At 49.3% G+C, this 16,263-nt stretch overlaps 1 protein-coding gene across 1 annotated transcript in view; it reads left to right on the top strand.

Annotated features, from left to right (window-relative positions):
* Positions 1–16,263, top strand: part of THSD4 (thrombospondin type 1 domain containing 4) — a 551,822-nt gene that overhangs the window by 81,687 nt on the left and 453,872 nt on the right. The window lies entirely within an intron of this gene.

The following is a 16,263-nucleotide window of genomic DNA, read 5'->3' as shown; positions in this document are numbered from 1 at the left end:
CCAAGGAGGCAGTGTCCGTGGGAAAGGTAGCTGTGTCAATGAATCAGTCAACCCATCTTTACAGATGAGTCAGCATTCATTCAAAAGCATTTGTTGAATGCTCCTAGGTCCACGATAGATTCTGAGAGCTTATTAATACAAAAACAGAAACAACAACAAACGAAAATTTACGGGGAGAACGGGATATCGGCGGTGACCACTCTTTCGTACTGCGGCTAGATGCTTCTCGAAGGTCTGTCTCAGCCCAGTGCTGTAGGCCGTCAGTGCATCCACCCGGAGGTGTAAGGAAGTTACAACCCAACCACCCTCCCTGGTCCCTTGATATGCTCAGTAGGAGTTTAGAGAGGACCATTTCACAGGGAGGGTGCTTCAGCCGAATTCTGAAGGATAAACCGAATTTGGGTGGAAAGAAGAGGGGAAGAGCTGTGAGTTCTGAGGCCTGGCAGGGTCTGGCAGGGGGAGGGGAAGAGAAATCCACTGGGAGGATGCCTCCTTCCTTTTATCTGAGCACAACCCATAAGAGGATAGCTCCCCATTCCCTTATCTTAGGTCCTTATGACCAATGCATTTTAGAATCCAGAACTTCTCAGATTCTCTAAAAATAATTCAGCGCTTATTTCACATGTTAATGGCCTCCATTCTGTGGTATGGGGCAGAGTCCCATAATCGATTGTATTACTTCTGCCGTGAAACATTTGAAAGTTCATATTAAGTAGGATAAAAAAAGATCCTAATAGTCTTGTGTCCCTTTAGGCCGGGTGTGCAGCCCAATGAATTTTGACACCAAACCAACAGGAACATAAGGAGAAAAGAAAAGAAAAAGCCTTGGTTTTCAAAATTCTCGGTTTGAGATTTGCAGGTTTATAATAACTAAAGTTTATCGAATGCCTGTTCTATACCAGGCACTGTTCTTATCCCTCGACACTGACGACCGTATGAAATAATGCTAGCATCATCCTCAGTTTAGAGGTGCAGAAGAGGAGGCCCAGAGAAGTGGAGAAACTTGCCAAAAGCAACCCAGCCAGTGTGTAAAGAGGTGGGATTCAAACCCAGGCAGTCGCGGCGCTAAGGACCCGATCAGGTAGCTGTTACACACAAGGAATCCGAGGGCCTACGAGATGAAAGGCTCCCAGAGCCCTAGAGCCCTGGAAAAGCTAAGAGTTGAAGGTGCTCCGGCTCCCGTATCCCTGGAGTGCTCACGGCCTTCTCTTACAGCCGCTGTGGTTGAGAACCTAGAAGAGCTGCCCAGGGAACCGGCTCTCACTGGCCCAGGCCTGTACTGCAGGCATTCTGGCCCATGTGCTTTGGCAGCGGGAAATTTTTTTCTCCTAACATGTTGACAGGGGGCCAGTTACTGTTTACTATGAAGTTCCTACAAGTTTTTATCATACTCTCGTAATTTGACAGCTTCAGAGGGAGCAGTCCAAACATGAGGCCGGGAGGCCTGAGCTGCCGACAACTGCCACACTCTTCCCGGCTGACGAAGATCACATTTGCTTATATTTATCTGTCATTAGGAGCTTGCATAGTATATGTGACCCCAGAAGAAATGTCAGTGTGTTCGCTGGATGGCTGTCTGCCCCAGTTTCTGTTTCAGGTTTGAGGTTTGAAGCAAAGGCTGTTAAGGCTGAGATGTTTAAGAAAACCGTTAGGTTGTTATGCTAGGCAACCGAAAACTTAATTGGAGCCAGATAACAAATAAAACAGAACTGTTCAACCTTCCAACAAATATTTATTAAGAATTTACTATGTTGTAAGGTCCTGGGACAGACACAAAGGTGAATGAAAGCCGGGTCGGGGGCTGAAAGCTCTTACTCACAGGCTAGACCAACTGTTTGCAAACTCACTTTTTTTTTTTTTTTTTAATTCTTTTAGCATAAGAGTCCTTTCTGTTAAATCAGCATCAGATTGGGACTCTGTTTGTCTCAGAGGACATGTATATGGACTAGTGATGTTCAGCCTTGGCCGACCGACCCTTAGAATCTTCTGTCCACCTTTGAAAAATCTCAATACCCCAGTCACATCCCAAAACAACATCTGGATCTCTGGAGGTTGCAGCCGAGGTTGGAAACCAGGTGTTTGGAAGTATCTCTTAAGGTTCTATGGGGGAAAAATTTGGAAATTGAATATTCTCTAGCCGAGTTTTCCAGGCTCAGGGAGCACATGTTCAGAATCACTTGTAGTGGACCTGGAAGGCTTGTTCAAAGTGGAGCTGCCCAGGCCCCAGCGTCTCCCGTGCCTAATGGGGGTTCTGTTTTGTAGGCTTGGGGTGTGCCCTAGGTAGCTTCGTATTAGGCGATTCTGACATACTCCAGAGTTGGAGAACCACTGATCTAGAAGGTTAGAAAAGACGTGTGTAAACGCCTTCCCTATAAGACAGTGTGATGAATGGTAATGATGCTGGTTGCCATTTTGGATCACGGCCTATGGGCAGACCATGCATCAGGTGCATTGTCACATTTATAGTTCATACAACCCAGTGAGGCAAGTGCATATATTCACATTTTACAGATGAGGAAACTGAGGCTGGGAGGAAAGGAGCCACTTGCTCAGAATGCCCTGCCTCAGGAGAGACAGAACCGGAATTCTAAGTAGGTCTGTTGGAGTCTAGCACTCAAATCCTTTTCACCCAAATGGCGATTTTGAAAGTGAGGCTGCTCGCTTTCAGCCGGTGTGGTCAGAGAAGCTGCTGGCAGGTTAGACGGTTCGAGCCACGTCTTGAAAAGTGGGTGCGATTTGGGAGTCAAGGCTTAAAATGAACTGCGACTCTTCCTTGCAAGGCTCAGCTCTTGTAGCCAGGGAAATCTTTGCAGCAGAGGGTTCAAAAATGGGCAACCGCAGCCCTTGTCCTTGGGGGGCCTGACATGTAGTGGTGGGTGAGTGGCAAACTCACAAAATGCGGAACGTGGGAAATCCTTGAGGGATGGAGCAGTCAAGGCAGACCGCACAGAGAAGGTAGGATTTGAACCCAGCCTTGACAGATAAGTAAAATGTGCTTAGCTGGCATATATTTAGGAATGTCTTGAGTCCACTTGCTTCCATATCAGACTTTGTCTCATTAAAGCATATATATACGCAATGCAGATCACACTCTAAAAGCCTTAGAAATCATGTCAGTATGGGGGCACGAGGGGGGCTCGTCAGTTAAGTGCCTGATTCTTGGTCTCCGCTCAGGTGGTGGTCTCAGGGTCACGAGATCGTTTGCTTGAGATTCTTTCCCCCTCCTTCTCTCTCCCCCTCTGCTCCTCCTCCTGCTCATGTTCTCTCTCTCAAACAAACACAAATTTAAAGAAGATTTTACTTATTTATTTGAGAGAGTTGATGAGTGAGAGAGAGAGGGCAGGAGTGTGGGTAGAGGCAGAGAGCGAGGGAGAAGCAGACTCCCCACTGAGTGGGTAGCCCGATGCGGGGCTCAGTGGCAGGACCTCAGGATCATGACCTGAGCCCAAGACAGACGCTTAACTGCCTGAGCCATCCGGTTGCCCCAATAAATAAAATCTTAAAAAGAAAAAAAAAAAATCATGTCAGTGTTTATTAGAAGTTCTCCAAGGATCTGAGCTTAGGAAAGCTGGTTAATTTTTCTGATCCTCAGGATCTTTATCTTTCAAATGATAGTAATAACAATGCCCAGCAGCTGGGATTGTTGGGTGATTCAATGAAATGATGTGATCCTACTTCCTGTCCTGCAGCAGGTGCTCAGGAAGTTGCAGCTATACCTCCCTTTAGAGCTTTAAAGGCTGGGTGTTCATGTGTTAGAGTTCCAGTTAGAATTCTGGTTCCTGGGCGCCTGGGTGGCTCAGTGGGTTAAGCCTCTGCCTTCGGCTCAGGTCATGAACTCAGGGTTCTGGGATCGAGCCCCACATCGGGCTCTCTGCTCCGCAGGGAGCCTGCTTCTTCCTCTCTCTCTCTGCCTGCCTCTCTGCCTACTTGTGATCTCTGTCTGTCAAATAAATAAATAAAATCTTAAAAAAAAAAAAAAAAGAATTCTAGTTCCTCAGGAAGGATCAGGTGGAGGGCCGGGGCCACAGAGGAAGACAGGGAGACAGGAAATGAGGTCTGTTCCAGGAGGTCAGGACTCTGGGCCACACAGCCCGGGTGCAGCCAGGATCCCAGGGCCAGGGCACCCTGCCCTGTGCCCTCTCTTGGCGTGACCTGCTCAGAAAAGCCTGCCACAAAGGGTGGCCTTTCCCTGGGATTTAGTCAGGGCACTGACACCTGTGGGGGCTCTGGACTGGGGGAGTTCAGCCTGCAGGTCTTGGCCAACAGACTCCGTAATGGTACTCCCCATGTCCACCCTCTCTCCACACCTAAGGTGACGTCCTGGTGGTGGCTGAAGGGGGAGGGGTGAAGAGAGGAGGACACTCCATGAGCTCAGCTGTCTGGGCCACAGGGTAGCCACTCACCGTGCAGCTCAGGGCCCTCCTCAGGAGGAGCCTTCCCCCCCCAGTTTCTGGAAATGGGTGCCGGCAACTGGAGGGAGCTGGAAGGAGCCCTTCTGACTGTAGGATTTTCCCTTTCATAGAACTTAAACCAAATTTCTTCTCATTCCCTATATGTCTGGTAGTGACAAAATCCAGAGAGGGTCCTGCTGCCTAGAGTCCAAGTACACAACCCACCAGAAACCTGTTGTAAACATCAACTGGCCAGTTTAAGCCAGCTTCCACAAAGACAGGTTATGAGACTAGACCCCACTCCTGTCTAAGGAAGACGTTGGGTAACCCTCCCTGCTCTGGTTGCTGGAGAGCCTGCTACCAGGCGTCCCTTCCCCACGGGCTTCCTGAGGTTGGCCTACACTAGTCAGTTTTCCTTACCACTGCCCATGGGAACCAGCTGGGATTTGGGAAGAGGATGCTTGATGGCTTTAATGCCGAGGTTTTTTCAAGATAGGAAGCACTCCTCCCTTCCATCAGTGGTCATGGTCAAGTTGAGAACTTTCATCCACTGGAGACAGTTGTAGGAGCCAGGAACCATGGAAGTCACAACCGCGAAAATCATGGCCACGGTTTCCATTGAGTGTGTGACACTCGGCATGCCACAGCCCTCAGGTGTCAGAAAGGTTGTGGAGGGCAGGCTTCCCAGAACTTTCTGGAGAGGTGGAACTAGTTTCCTGTCGGGAGGTTGTCTGGCTGGAGGGGGCCGCCCTCGCCCAGACGGCACAGACCCACATCTCAGGAGCAGTTTGTGGCCGGTACTCAGTTATTGCTTTTTGTTCGGTTTTAAATATTAGTCCTTCAGTCTCAACAAACATTTGTTTTTAGGCTCTTAACCAGACCTTCAGGTGACAGGTGGGAATGGGAGCCAGCATAACTGGAAACGCCTGTGTGACAGTGAAGACTTAGCTCTGGAGTGGACAGGCCTGGTTTGTCTGCCCAACCCCGCCACTGCCCAGATGTGTGTCCTGCCACATCGCCGTGCTTGCCCCCCAGGGGGATAGTCACGCACCTGCTTCGGTGGGCTGCTGGGAGTTGGGCAATTCGTACAGAGTCCTTACACACAGTGCTGGGCTCCTCATAAGCACTCAGGACAGGTGGCAGAACCCTTCCCCCTGCCAGGCACATCGGCCGGCATTTTATACGCAGCATTCTGTCAGGTCCTCATCACAGTCGTGGGTGGCACACTGGTATTGTTCCCAGTTAGGGATGACAGACTCCAGGGTCAGGGAGAAAATGTCTAGACCGAAGTCACACATAAGGAAAGCAAGAGAGTCAGGGTTTAAACCCACCGGGGCTATGGATGCTCCTCCCCGATTTGCACTTCTAGAAAGGCTTTTTTAAAATTAAAGGTAGTACTCATTGATTAAGGTTAAGTGTTATAAACCAATACCTCTCTGAGATGAGGGAAAATGGGATCTTTCTCCAATATTTGCTCTAAGATTTTGAGTATAGTACATATATGTGCGTGTGTGTGTGTATACACTCACATGTATGCTTATGGGCTTTTACACGGGAAGCCCAGGGGAAACGCCAACTAGGGATAGTCAGCAGCTGGCCAGGCAAAACCTTAACTTTATAAAGGTATTTGCTTTTAAAGGCAGCCTGTGGATCACAGAGCTTCGTTAGTAGAGCTGACATAGCAATTACATTTTTTTTTCTTTTTGAAGATTTTGTTTATTTATTTGAGAGAGAGAGAAAAAAAAAGAGCACAAGCAAGGGGAGGGCCAGAGGGAAAGGCAGAAACACACTCCCCACTGAGCAGGGAGCCCGATGCGGGGCTCATTCCCAGGACCCGGAGATCATGACCTGAGCCAAAGGCAGATGCTTAACCCACTGAGTCCCCCAGGTGCACCTAGCAATTACCTTTTTGTGTTTTGTTTTCGTTTTAATTTGTTCAGCATTCTTTGTGCATTTGCTGTCAACCAGGCATTGTGCTAACACAGAAGGGATGGACAGGTGAAGGAGGTGTGGTTTTCAAGGACCTCCGTGTTTACTGAGGAAGTACTGGGGATGACCACCGTGGCGGGGTACGATGCATGTACCACCTGTGGGGAAGCAGAGGGCTGTGGGGTCACAGAGGAGCAGCTCACTCTTGGGGAATCAAGGTAATTTCCATGGCTAAGGGTGATTTCCTTAAAGGATGGGTTAGCGAAGGAGCTGGGAAGTAGTTTAAAGATGGGGTGTGGCAGTGGTTTGGTGACACAAGGGGAACGAGAAAGTCTGCTTTGGCTGGTGGGGTGGAGGGAGAAGTCAAGCAAATGGACATTTACAAGGCTAGGACAGAAATGGAAAGAGAGGTCGGGGAGCCAGGGAAGGCTTCAGAGAGGAAGTGATGACTGAGTTGAGCTATGAAGAAGGATTTTCGCAGAGCCGGAGAGTGAGGAGGGCGTTCCCCCAAAAAGCACACTGTGGGGGCGGAGACCTGAAGGCATGCATGAGCCTGTCACGTTCTGGAAGTCGTAAACAGTCTGATGGGGCTGGAGCACAGGCTGTGCATGAGGGAATGGCCAGGCAAGACTGGGGAAGTCCAGAGGTTCCTTCCAGGAAGGGACTATCCAGCAGGACTAAGGGGATTGCATTAGAATGTCTTCAAGGATAGTTCCTGTTAATACAGAGGACCAGCTCTTTTCCATTTTAAAGCCTGTTGATGTCTCCATTGTGCAGTCAGTCTAAATCTCTCCTTCATGCCCTTGTGATTTGCAGAATGGCCATGCCACCCACCTACCCCATTTTCATACGTCACAAGAAGCCAGGGTTTACTGGTCGGGGAGCTAAGACTTGAACAGCACAAATTTATCCTCGCGCAGTCTGGAAGCCAGAGGGCTAAAACGAAGATGTGAACAGGACTGTGTTTCTTCTGGGGGCTTCGGGGGAGGACTTGTTTCCGTCCCTTTCCCATTTCTAGAGTCTGCCTGCCTTCCTTGGCTCATGAGCCTTCCCCCAATCGTGCTGCCTCTTATCAACTTCTGGAACTGTCAGCCGCCTCTCCTTCTTATAAGGACCCTTGTGATTACATCATAGGAGCTCTGCTAATCCAGGATTATCTCCTTATCCTGCGATCCTTAATCTCATCGGCAAAGCCCCTTTGCCACGTAAGATAACAGTCTCAGGTTCCTGGGGTTCAGATGTGGGCATCTGTGGGTGGTGGGAACATGATCCACATACCATAAAGTACTTGCCTTTGGGGGGGTCTTAATTATATCCTAGTCCTGGGATAGTTTCTGTGTTAGCAGGACCCCCAGTCACTGCCCCACATCACATGTGATAATTTCCATGGGAAACTTAGCAGTACTTTTTCCCAGAAAAAAAGAAGAAGAAAATCCATGCTCCCCCCACCCCTCCCTTAAGTGTCCTCCTTTGGACACGAGGTATTAATCAAGGACAGTGACGTTAATAAAATGAAAGGTAATAGACGCCTGAGGCACTGGTGTGGAGTAAAGGGCTCTGTCTTCCAAACCCAGAGTCCGAGGTCCAGTTCCCGATCCTTCCAAATGCTTTCATCTCCAGGCAGGTCCCCTGCCTGGGCCTTACTTCACATGTCTGTGAAATGAAGGGGTCCTGTCCCATCCGTTAGGGTCTCCCGCTCGCCCTTGGCACGTCCCTGAGGTCCAATTGCTATTTTATACGTTCCCACCACCGTTCTGCCACGCAGAGTAATGGAGAGAGAAGAAGGCAGCAGGAAGACACAGCTCTGAGCCACGTTTCCGGACACGCTCGGGAATGTGATGGTTTTTCTTCTCTCTGGATGCATCAAGACCACCGCCCTTTAAATCCCTCTGCTGGGACTGTCTCCAGACATGACTTTTTCTTAAGAGTGCCATCCACGTGTCCGACCTTCTCTTGGAAGTCTCCCCCTGGGGCTTGGCCTTTTTCTACTGAAAGCATTCACATTTCTTACCTCGGAGGGAGGAGGCCCTGAGCTAGGAGTCATTAAACCCCACTTTCTGTCTCCTCTCCATCATCTGCTAACTGGATGACCTTCGAGAATCATTTCATCTAATCTATAAAATGTGGATAAATATATGTCCTCTGTCTACCGCACGGGCCCGTTGAGAGGGTCAGATGAGATAACGGGTATAAGTACTTTGAAAAACAAAAGACATGTTTTAAATTATTTAATTCTCACTGACCAGATCGTCTTTGAATTTCAGAGCCTCATGTTTCCTTCTGTAATTTCTTGTATGCGTGTGCATATGCACGCATGTGTGTTTGTACTCACCTGTATGCGTGTGCGCGTGTGCACGCGCATGGGTGTGTTCTTACGGGGAAGGTCCATTTCTTTTGGAAATAGGACAGACAGGTTCAGGCCTAGATCACAGGCTCTCCCTACCCTTTCCCGCCTCCCTGGGGAACTGTCCCTGGCTGTGGGTAGGAATCACTTGTTTTTTTCAACTCCTCCTTTCCCTGCCTCCTTTCTTGGAGTCAATTTGCATTTCGTCACTAATAATGCTGGAGAAATACGTACTTTCTGTCCTGAGGGCCCCTGGAGCCGAGAGGACCCCTTCATGATGCTGGATAGGAAAACTAGCTGTTAATTAAACTTCACAAAACCACGTGCCATCTCCCTGACCTGCAGCTGTTACCTAGGGAGTCTTGTTACATACAGCGGGAGCAGAAGCCACATGGCAAGGAGAAGGGAAATCTTTGGTCTTGTCTGCGTTTCTCCTTGGAAAACCTCCGCAGTGATCCTGGGCAGTGAGCAGAGCGGGCAGGTACAGCTGTCTGAAGTGCACACTCTGTGTTTTTGGTGTTCTTTATTTCCTCCTGCAGGGAAAGTTTTGTTTCTTTACCTTCGAAGCAGGATTTCCACTTAGTCCCTGAATTGTTTGACAAGAGGTTACCCGTTGATGCTAACCAGATAAACGGTGTTTTAATATGCTTTGTTTTCTAAATCAGAAACCTTGGCCCTTTTCGGTGACAGAGCTTTGTAGCAGAGCCGGGCCCCACTGGTATGTATGTTTCTGCCTGTAGGTTAGGAAAGATTGGAGCCAGATTTTAAGCTTGAGTTACTCTGATCTCAGACAAGGCTCCAAAGAGCCCTTGTTCATTTCTTCTGGCATTTCATTAAGTGTCAGAAGTATTTCATTAGTTATCAGAACAAAGATCACATTTGCCCTAAGAATGCTGCGTTGAACTTCCTCCAAGTCATTCATAACTCCAGGTTCCAGGAGAAGGATATGATGGGCTATGGAAAAAATCTGACTACAATATGTACGCCCCAGAAAGGGGATCTCAGCTTTGCATCTGGGACCCCTAGGCTTCTCCTTGGACGCACGCCTGGTGGCAGCCTGAGATGCCTTCGCGTGAGGACGGGGCTGGGGGCCACATCCTGGATGCCTGCATTACTGTGGTCTCCCTCCCAGATCGTTCCTGCACGTTGCTGATTTGGCCATTGTGATGATGACTGTTTTATGACACCTACTATGTGCCACGCCATTTACACCCGTTTTGGGAGCCTCAGCCAGCCCCATTTCACAGTTGAGGACTCTAAGCTGAGGTAGAAACATCCCCGGCGTCGTGCTCCTATAAGGGGCAGAGCGGGATCTGAAGGCCACGTTGCCCGGCCCCTGTGTCCCCAGTCTTCCCACGGTCACTCCGAGCCCAGGAGTGGTGCCAGGTGATTTCGCTGTGTGTGCGAGGGTTTGGGAAACAAGTGCTGTGGCCTCTGCTGGTCCTCGTGGCAAAGGGCTGACCGCTCCTTACAGGCTTCTCGAGCCCTCCCTTGCTTATCCATCCATTGGCCCTTTCCCGGACCTATAGCTCTGGCTATAGGGAGAGTCACACCCGATGTTTCTTGAGGGAGGACTGTCTGTCATGGGCTGAATAAAGGTACCAGGTCCTCATTCCTGGAGCCTGCAAATGACAGCTTGTTTGGAAAAAGGGACTTTGCGGTTGTAATTACCGTAAGGATGTGGAGATGAGATCATGCTGGCTGATACAGGTGGGTCCTAAGTGCAACCGTGAGTGTCCTTATAGGACAGGGGCAGAGGGAGATGTGGTACCTAGACACACGGAGGAGACGGTGCCGTGAAGACAGACTCGAGGTATTGTCCTTAGAGGTCACCATATTGGGGCCACTAGCTGAGGAATGCTGCGGCCACAGAAGGTGAAAGTGACAAGGAAACAGGCTCTCCCCTAGAACCTCCTGAGGGAGCGCAGCCCTGCCGACTTCCCACTGATGCTGATTTTGGACTTCTGGCCTCCAGAACTATGAGTCTGTGGTCGTTTGTTATGGCTGTCCTGGGAAACGAACACATGGTGTATAAGGCTCAGAGCTAAATCCCGAAGGGCCCTAGTGAGTAAAGTGTCCATATTGTCCCTGGTTTGTATGCGTCAAACTGTGTACCTGGAGAGTCAGAGGATGAGCCTTGGGGCCCAGAGCCTGTAGGCTACAGAGTAGGAATTCTAAGGAAAGTCTGCCTCGAAGCCTGTTCCTCTCCACTGTGTTTTTCTCCCTTTCTGCCTGAGCTCTTTTCTCACGCCAGTGCCCCTTAGGTCAGGCCTGGGTCAAAATTAGGACTTGCCCCTGGTGCTGGGTGGCTCCGTTGGCTGAGTGACTGCTTTTGGCTCAGGTCATGATCCCGGAGTCCCAGGTTCAAGCCCCCTGTTGGGCTCCCTGCTAGGTGGGGACTTTGCTTCTCCCTCTGACCCTCCCTCTTCTTGTGCTCTCTCTCTCTCAAATAAATAAAATCTTAAAAAAAAAAAAAAATGAGGACTTGCCCCTAGAGCTTTCCTTTTCTTCTTTATGGTTTGATTTCCAGGTGCACAGTGTTGTCTGTGTTCCCTCCCAGATCTCTTTCCCACAGAAACATGTGGTCCCCTGTGGGCCAGGTGCATCCAGGAGCCGTGAGCTGATATTTCCTTCTCCCTCCGAGACTGGAATGCAGGTCACTGTGGGCTAGTGCTGAAGATGTTTCCTTTCTGGATTTGGAGGGAAGCGGTGATTTCTTCCCCGTGTTTTCCCGTAAATTCTCATTCCAGACAGCCCATCCCTGTAATCCTTTGTGGATGGCATTCGGTATTTACAGCTGTTTGAGCCCCTGAAGAGCTTACCATGCGCTCATTCGGTCCCATTGGTTACTATTACAATAACATCCGTTCACGCAGACTTACGGCTCAGACAGGTTGTTCAGCATCTTGGGGACTCAGTTTCCTTGCATGTAAAATAGGAGTGACGACCCACTCCGCGGTTTGCAGTGGCGGTTGAGTGGGGTAACATGCATAAGCCATCCAGCGGGCATTCCGTAAATCACTGCTATCTGAATTCTGAATGTATAGTTAAGTGCACGATGCTGGTATCTTGGGGGATGGAGTAAAACTCTAGAACAAATCCCTCTTTCTTCCAGTTAACTGAGGGTGACAGACTTGCACCTAAATATCTTCACTCTAATGCAAGGAAGAAAGTCATGCCTCATTCTTCACACAAGGTTATTATGCTGGGAACAGTTCCTATTTATGATAAAGAAAAAAATGAAGTGATGTATGGTGTGTGGATATATAAAACGTGGTTTAAACTTTCAGAGCAGGAGAGGCATCCAGAATATGAGAGAAATAGCATTGTGTCCTTCTTGGGACTTTCGAATAAAAGAGGTCCAAGAAATGTTAGTTGCATTATAATCACGAATGCTGTTGTATTAATGAATTCAGCAGGACTTGGGGGTCCTGCTTCAACCTGCTGGAGGTCAGCCTCTGGGGCGGGGGCCACTGTTTGAGGGTCCCCAGGGGAGAGGGGTTAGGAGCTCACATTTGCTTAGCACCTGCCCAGGCCAGGCATTGTGCCCCACAGGTAATCTCATTGGGTTTCCCTTAAGCCCCTGTCGTTCTGGAGGGCAGCTCAGGTTCGGATTACATCCCACACCAGCCATGGGTTTGACTCCCCAGAGGACTTCTCTCAGTTACGCTGGAGAAATGAATGCATTTACTGTTCCCTCCTGCAAAATCAGCTCCATACCACTCAGCCTGCATTTGGCTCTCTGCCTCTGCGGTGACCCTCACGTGTCAAGGTTGGAGGCTCTGTGTCTCTCACCTTTAGGAAGTGCAGCCACCATGGTAACCACCGTTTAGGGAGAGCCACTGAGGGCCACTTACCTTCATTATTTCATTGACTCTGCGTTCCAGCCACGTGACATGGGTGCTCTGAGCGCATCTTAATGGTGGGTTGGGCTGTGGAGTGACTTACCCAGGATCACACAGGTGATTAGTGGCTGCTCTGGCTTGTTTCGTGGACTACCTGGGCCTTTGTCCCAGCGGATCTCTTACCTGCCTTGCTTTTCAGGGATGCCCAGCCCAGCAGGGTGGGGCTGCCGTCTCGGTTCTGAGTTCTCTAGTGTGAACTTAGCCTCAGCTGGAAATGCTATCTGTTGGACCACCACTAGTTCATTTTTTGCTTTTATGTGAATCCAAAAAGATTCCCCTTCCTCTAGCCAGATTCTTCTCTCCACTGGGGAGCCACATTAGATTTCAACCCCCAGACGTCCTTGTGCAGTGCATAACCTTCTCAACTGTAAGTACTGTCCCTCTAGCCACTGGACACCATTGCTCTCTGTTGGTCTGAAATTGGTTTGCCGGAACATCCACTCAGTTGTCTTTATTCCACCCGGTCTGAGCCCTCGCCGAATAAAAGCACCTCAGGATGGGTCCTGTGAAGCCAGGATCACTCAGATGTGTAGGGGCACCAGTGAGCCCAATGACGGCTTATTCTTAGGCACACTCGGCTGATTTTTTCAAACGTTCTAAAGAAAAAGGAGCAGCCTGGTGATAATATCCGAAATCAGAATCTAAGTCCTCTACCAGGATTGCTCTGAAGGGCTGGGTCTGTTCTGAAGACTTCTCCTCGGTTTTATTTTTAGGGGTGTGTGTAGGGTCGGCTGCCCCATGGGTCTCACCTCCTGGGAGGCCAGTGGGTGGCTCACCAGGGATAGGGTCTCTTGAGGCTTGGCTTCCTGGTACAAAAAGAGACTTTCAAACTCAGAGCACCTCTACAACCAGCCTTCTGCTTCCTTTGCTAGTTTGCTAGCTTCTTGGCTCCTGGTGGTGTTCCCGAATCCCTTTGTGAAAAGACTCCTTTCCTTTCTTTCTCTTGTTAGCACGAATTCATCACTTACCCCTGTGTCCCATCTCCCTCTTCTTCCCCCCCCATTTATAAGCCTTCCAGATCCTTCTTTCCTGAAGGCTCAGGGCAAACTCTCCACTGACTCTCACGCTGGTCTTTCGGTGCAGGTCCTAAGTTCTTTCTGAAGCCCAGCGGCAGACCTGGTTGAGCTGGCCGATGTCTGTGACAGCGTGTGCCGCACGGTAGGCCGCCAGGAAACCTTTTGTTTTCATCATCTTAATTTTTATTTCCCGAAGTGGTCAGAGTTTTGCCTCTTACCTTCCGTAGACACCAGATAATTTATGGCACAGATCAGCTCTGGCAGGAGCTGCAGTCTTCTGAACTTCTGAGAAGACCTATGAGCTCAACCTAAACCTACTTGCTCGAAGCCTCTTTGAACTTCGCGCGTGCTCCCTTTGGCAGGTTGTGTTGTTCATAATGGAACGGGGTGAGTTTTAGGACCCTGGGACTCTCTTTCCAGTTTTTGGCTGCTGACTCCTTTGGGTCCAGCTTGCCTTGGATCACATGGCCTCTTGGTGAACACACGCTTCTGCCGTCCAGCTGCTGCTCCCTTGCGTTCTTCCTCGCCCGGCATCCAGGCTCTTGGGGCCTTCTCCGTGGTGGCCAGTGTTACCTGACTTTCAATTTCACCGGCTCCCTTTGCTTCCCACCAGATGTGTGGGGCCTTGCTTTCTTGTTTCCTGGAACTCAGAGCCTTTTCATCTCCACTAATTGATCCAGAAAGGTAGGCCTTATTGGCACACTGTCTGGCGAGCAATAAAGCTGTGGTCTCTCACATGTGTTATCTCAGCAAACATTCACGGAGTGTCTGGGGGCAGAGCCGCTGCTGGTCTCAGGGAGAATGCACACAGGGTAAGCAACTGGGTAAGCCTCGCCCTGGAGAACCAGAAGACCCAGGAGGGAGCCAGGGCCCTTGCCTCATATGTTACCAAGACGCAGTGTTCACGCTGTGGCACGGGGGGTGTGCAAGGAGGGCCCCCGAGAGCACTCCCAGTGTGGGGTGGCTCAGGGGGAGCACGTGAGGCACTGATATTTATGTTGAGCCTGGAAGGCTGCTCTAGCGCAGAAGTAGGTAGCACAGAAGTGCAGGCGGGGGCCTTGGAGGCACGAGAGCTCAGTGTGTTTGGGACATGCTGAGTGATCTGTTATGCCTGGAAAGGGTAGGCTTGGGAGGAGGCGGGGGGAGGGAGCTGAAGACCGGAGTTCAGTCTGCTAAGACAGAAGGAGACCAGATGATGAAGAACAGAATGGGGCATCAAGCTGGTTGTGCCTTCAAGCCACCTAGGTCTGAAATTTGTTTCTAGGCAGGGATGAGCCATGATGATTTTACGAAATTGAGGGTGGTGACCAGGGCCGTGTTAAGAAAGACAAAGCCAGTGGAGAGAGAAGTCGAAAGCACATGAGCTTGCTCCTCCTGACTTGGGTACCCGATGGGTGGAGATGGTGTCAGGCAGTCTGGGAGTGGGCACTGGGGTGTCTGTCATCACCGAAAGTACTAGACTGGGGCATCATCGTTATGGCTGTTCCTTACATAGACTTGTGTTGCCTGAGACTCCGCTTGGGCATGAGGCTGGCATTGGTCTTCACTGATCTAAAAACTTTCTGGGAGTCTATTTCCCGATATTTACAGTGATATTTCAGAGGAACATTTGGTCCCATGATGATTTCTGCCCCTCAGTCTTTGGGGCTCACAGCCTGTTCATAAGTGGGTATTTTATATCCAGTCAAAATGTCTGCGTAATTAAGTATTAAGGTTCCTGACTTGGTTTCCCTTTGTGATGTTATTCGTACAGCAGATGCAGCCTCGAGAGGCTGGGGGGAGGTTTCTGTATTTGCTCCTTAGGACCCTCCCACTCCCAAACACAGTTACGTTCTATAAAATTCAGTGGAAAAACAGGTTAGCATTTTCCTTTTTATGTCGCTTCCATGTATTGAAAGCCTGTGCAAAAGGCAGGGAAAAACCATTTTTTTAAGTTTTTATTTTAATCCCAGTGTAGATAACATACAGCGCCATGTTAGTTTTAGGCATACGGTATAGTGATTGAACACTTCCATACGACACCCTCATTGCGACAAGTGCCCTCCTTCAACCCCATCGCCTGTGTCACCCATCCCTCCCCGCAACCTCCCCTCTGGTGACCACTGGTTTGTTCTCTAGAGTTCAGAGTCTGTTTCTTGATTTGTGTTTGTCTCTCTCTCTCTCTTTTCTTTTCACTTGCTTGCTTGTTTTGTTTCTTAAATTCTGGATATGAGTGAAATCATATGGTATTTGTCTTTCTCTGAACTATTTCACTTAGCTTAATGCTTTCTAGCTTTATCTGTATTGTTGTAAATGACAAGATGTCATTCTTTTTTTTTTTAAGATTTTATTTATTTATTTGAGAGAACAAGCACACATGAGTTGGGGTTAGGGCAGAGGGAGAGGGAGAAGGAGACTCTCTGCTCAATGGGGAACCTGACATGGGGATCCCAGGGCACCGAGATCATGACCTGCAATTAAAGTCAGTTGCTTAACCATCTGAGCCACCCAGATGCCCCTAGACCCATTCTTTTTCTGGCTGAGTAATATTCCATTGTGTGTATATACCACATCTTCTTTATCCATTCATCAATTGATGGGCACTTGGGTTGCTTCCATATCTTGGCTATTATAGATAACGTTCCAATGAACATAGGGGTGCACATATCCCAAATTAGTATTTTTTTATCCTGTGTGTA

Source organism: Lontra canadensis, unplaced genomic scaffold (assembly GCF_010015895.1).
Source record: "Lontra canadensis isolate GAN:19392208 unplaced genomic scaffold, GSC_riverotter_1.0 scaffold28, whole genome shotgun sequence".
Classification (NCBI taxonomy): Eukaryota; Metazoa; Chordata; class Mammalia; order Carnivora; family Mustelidae; genus Lontra; species Lontra canadensis.
The sequence above is the reverse complement of the archived record's forward strand: the minus strand, read 5'-3'. Positions and strand labels throughout refer to the sequence as shown.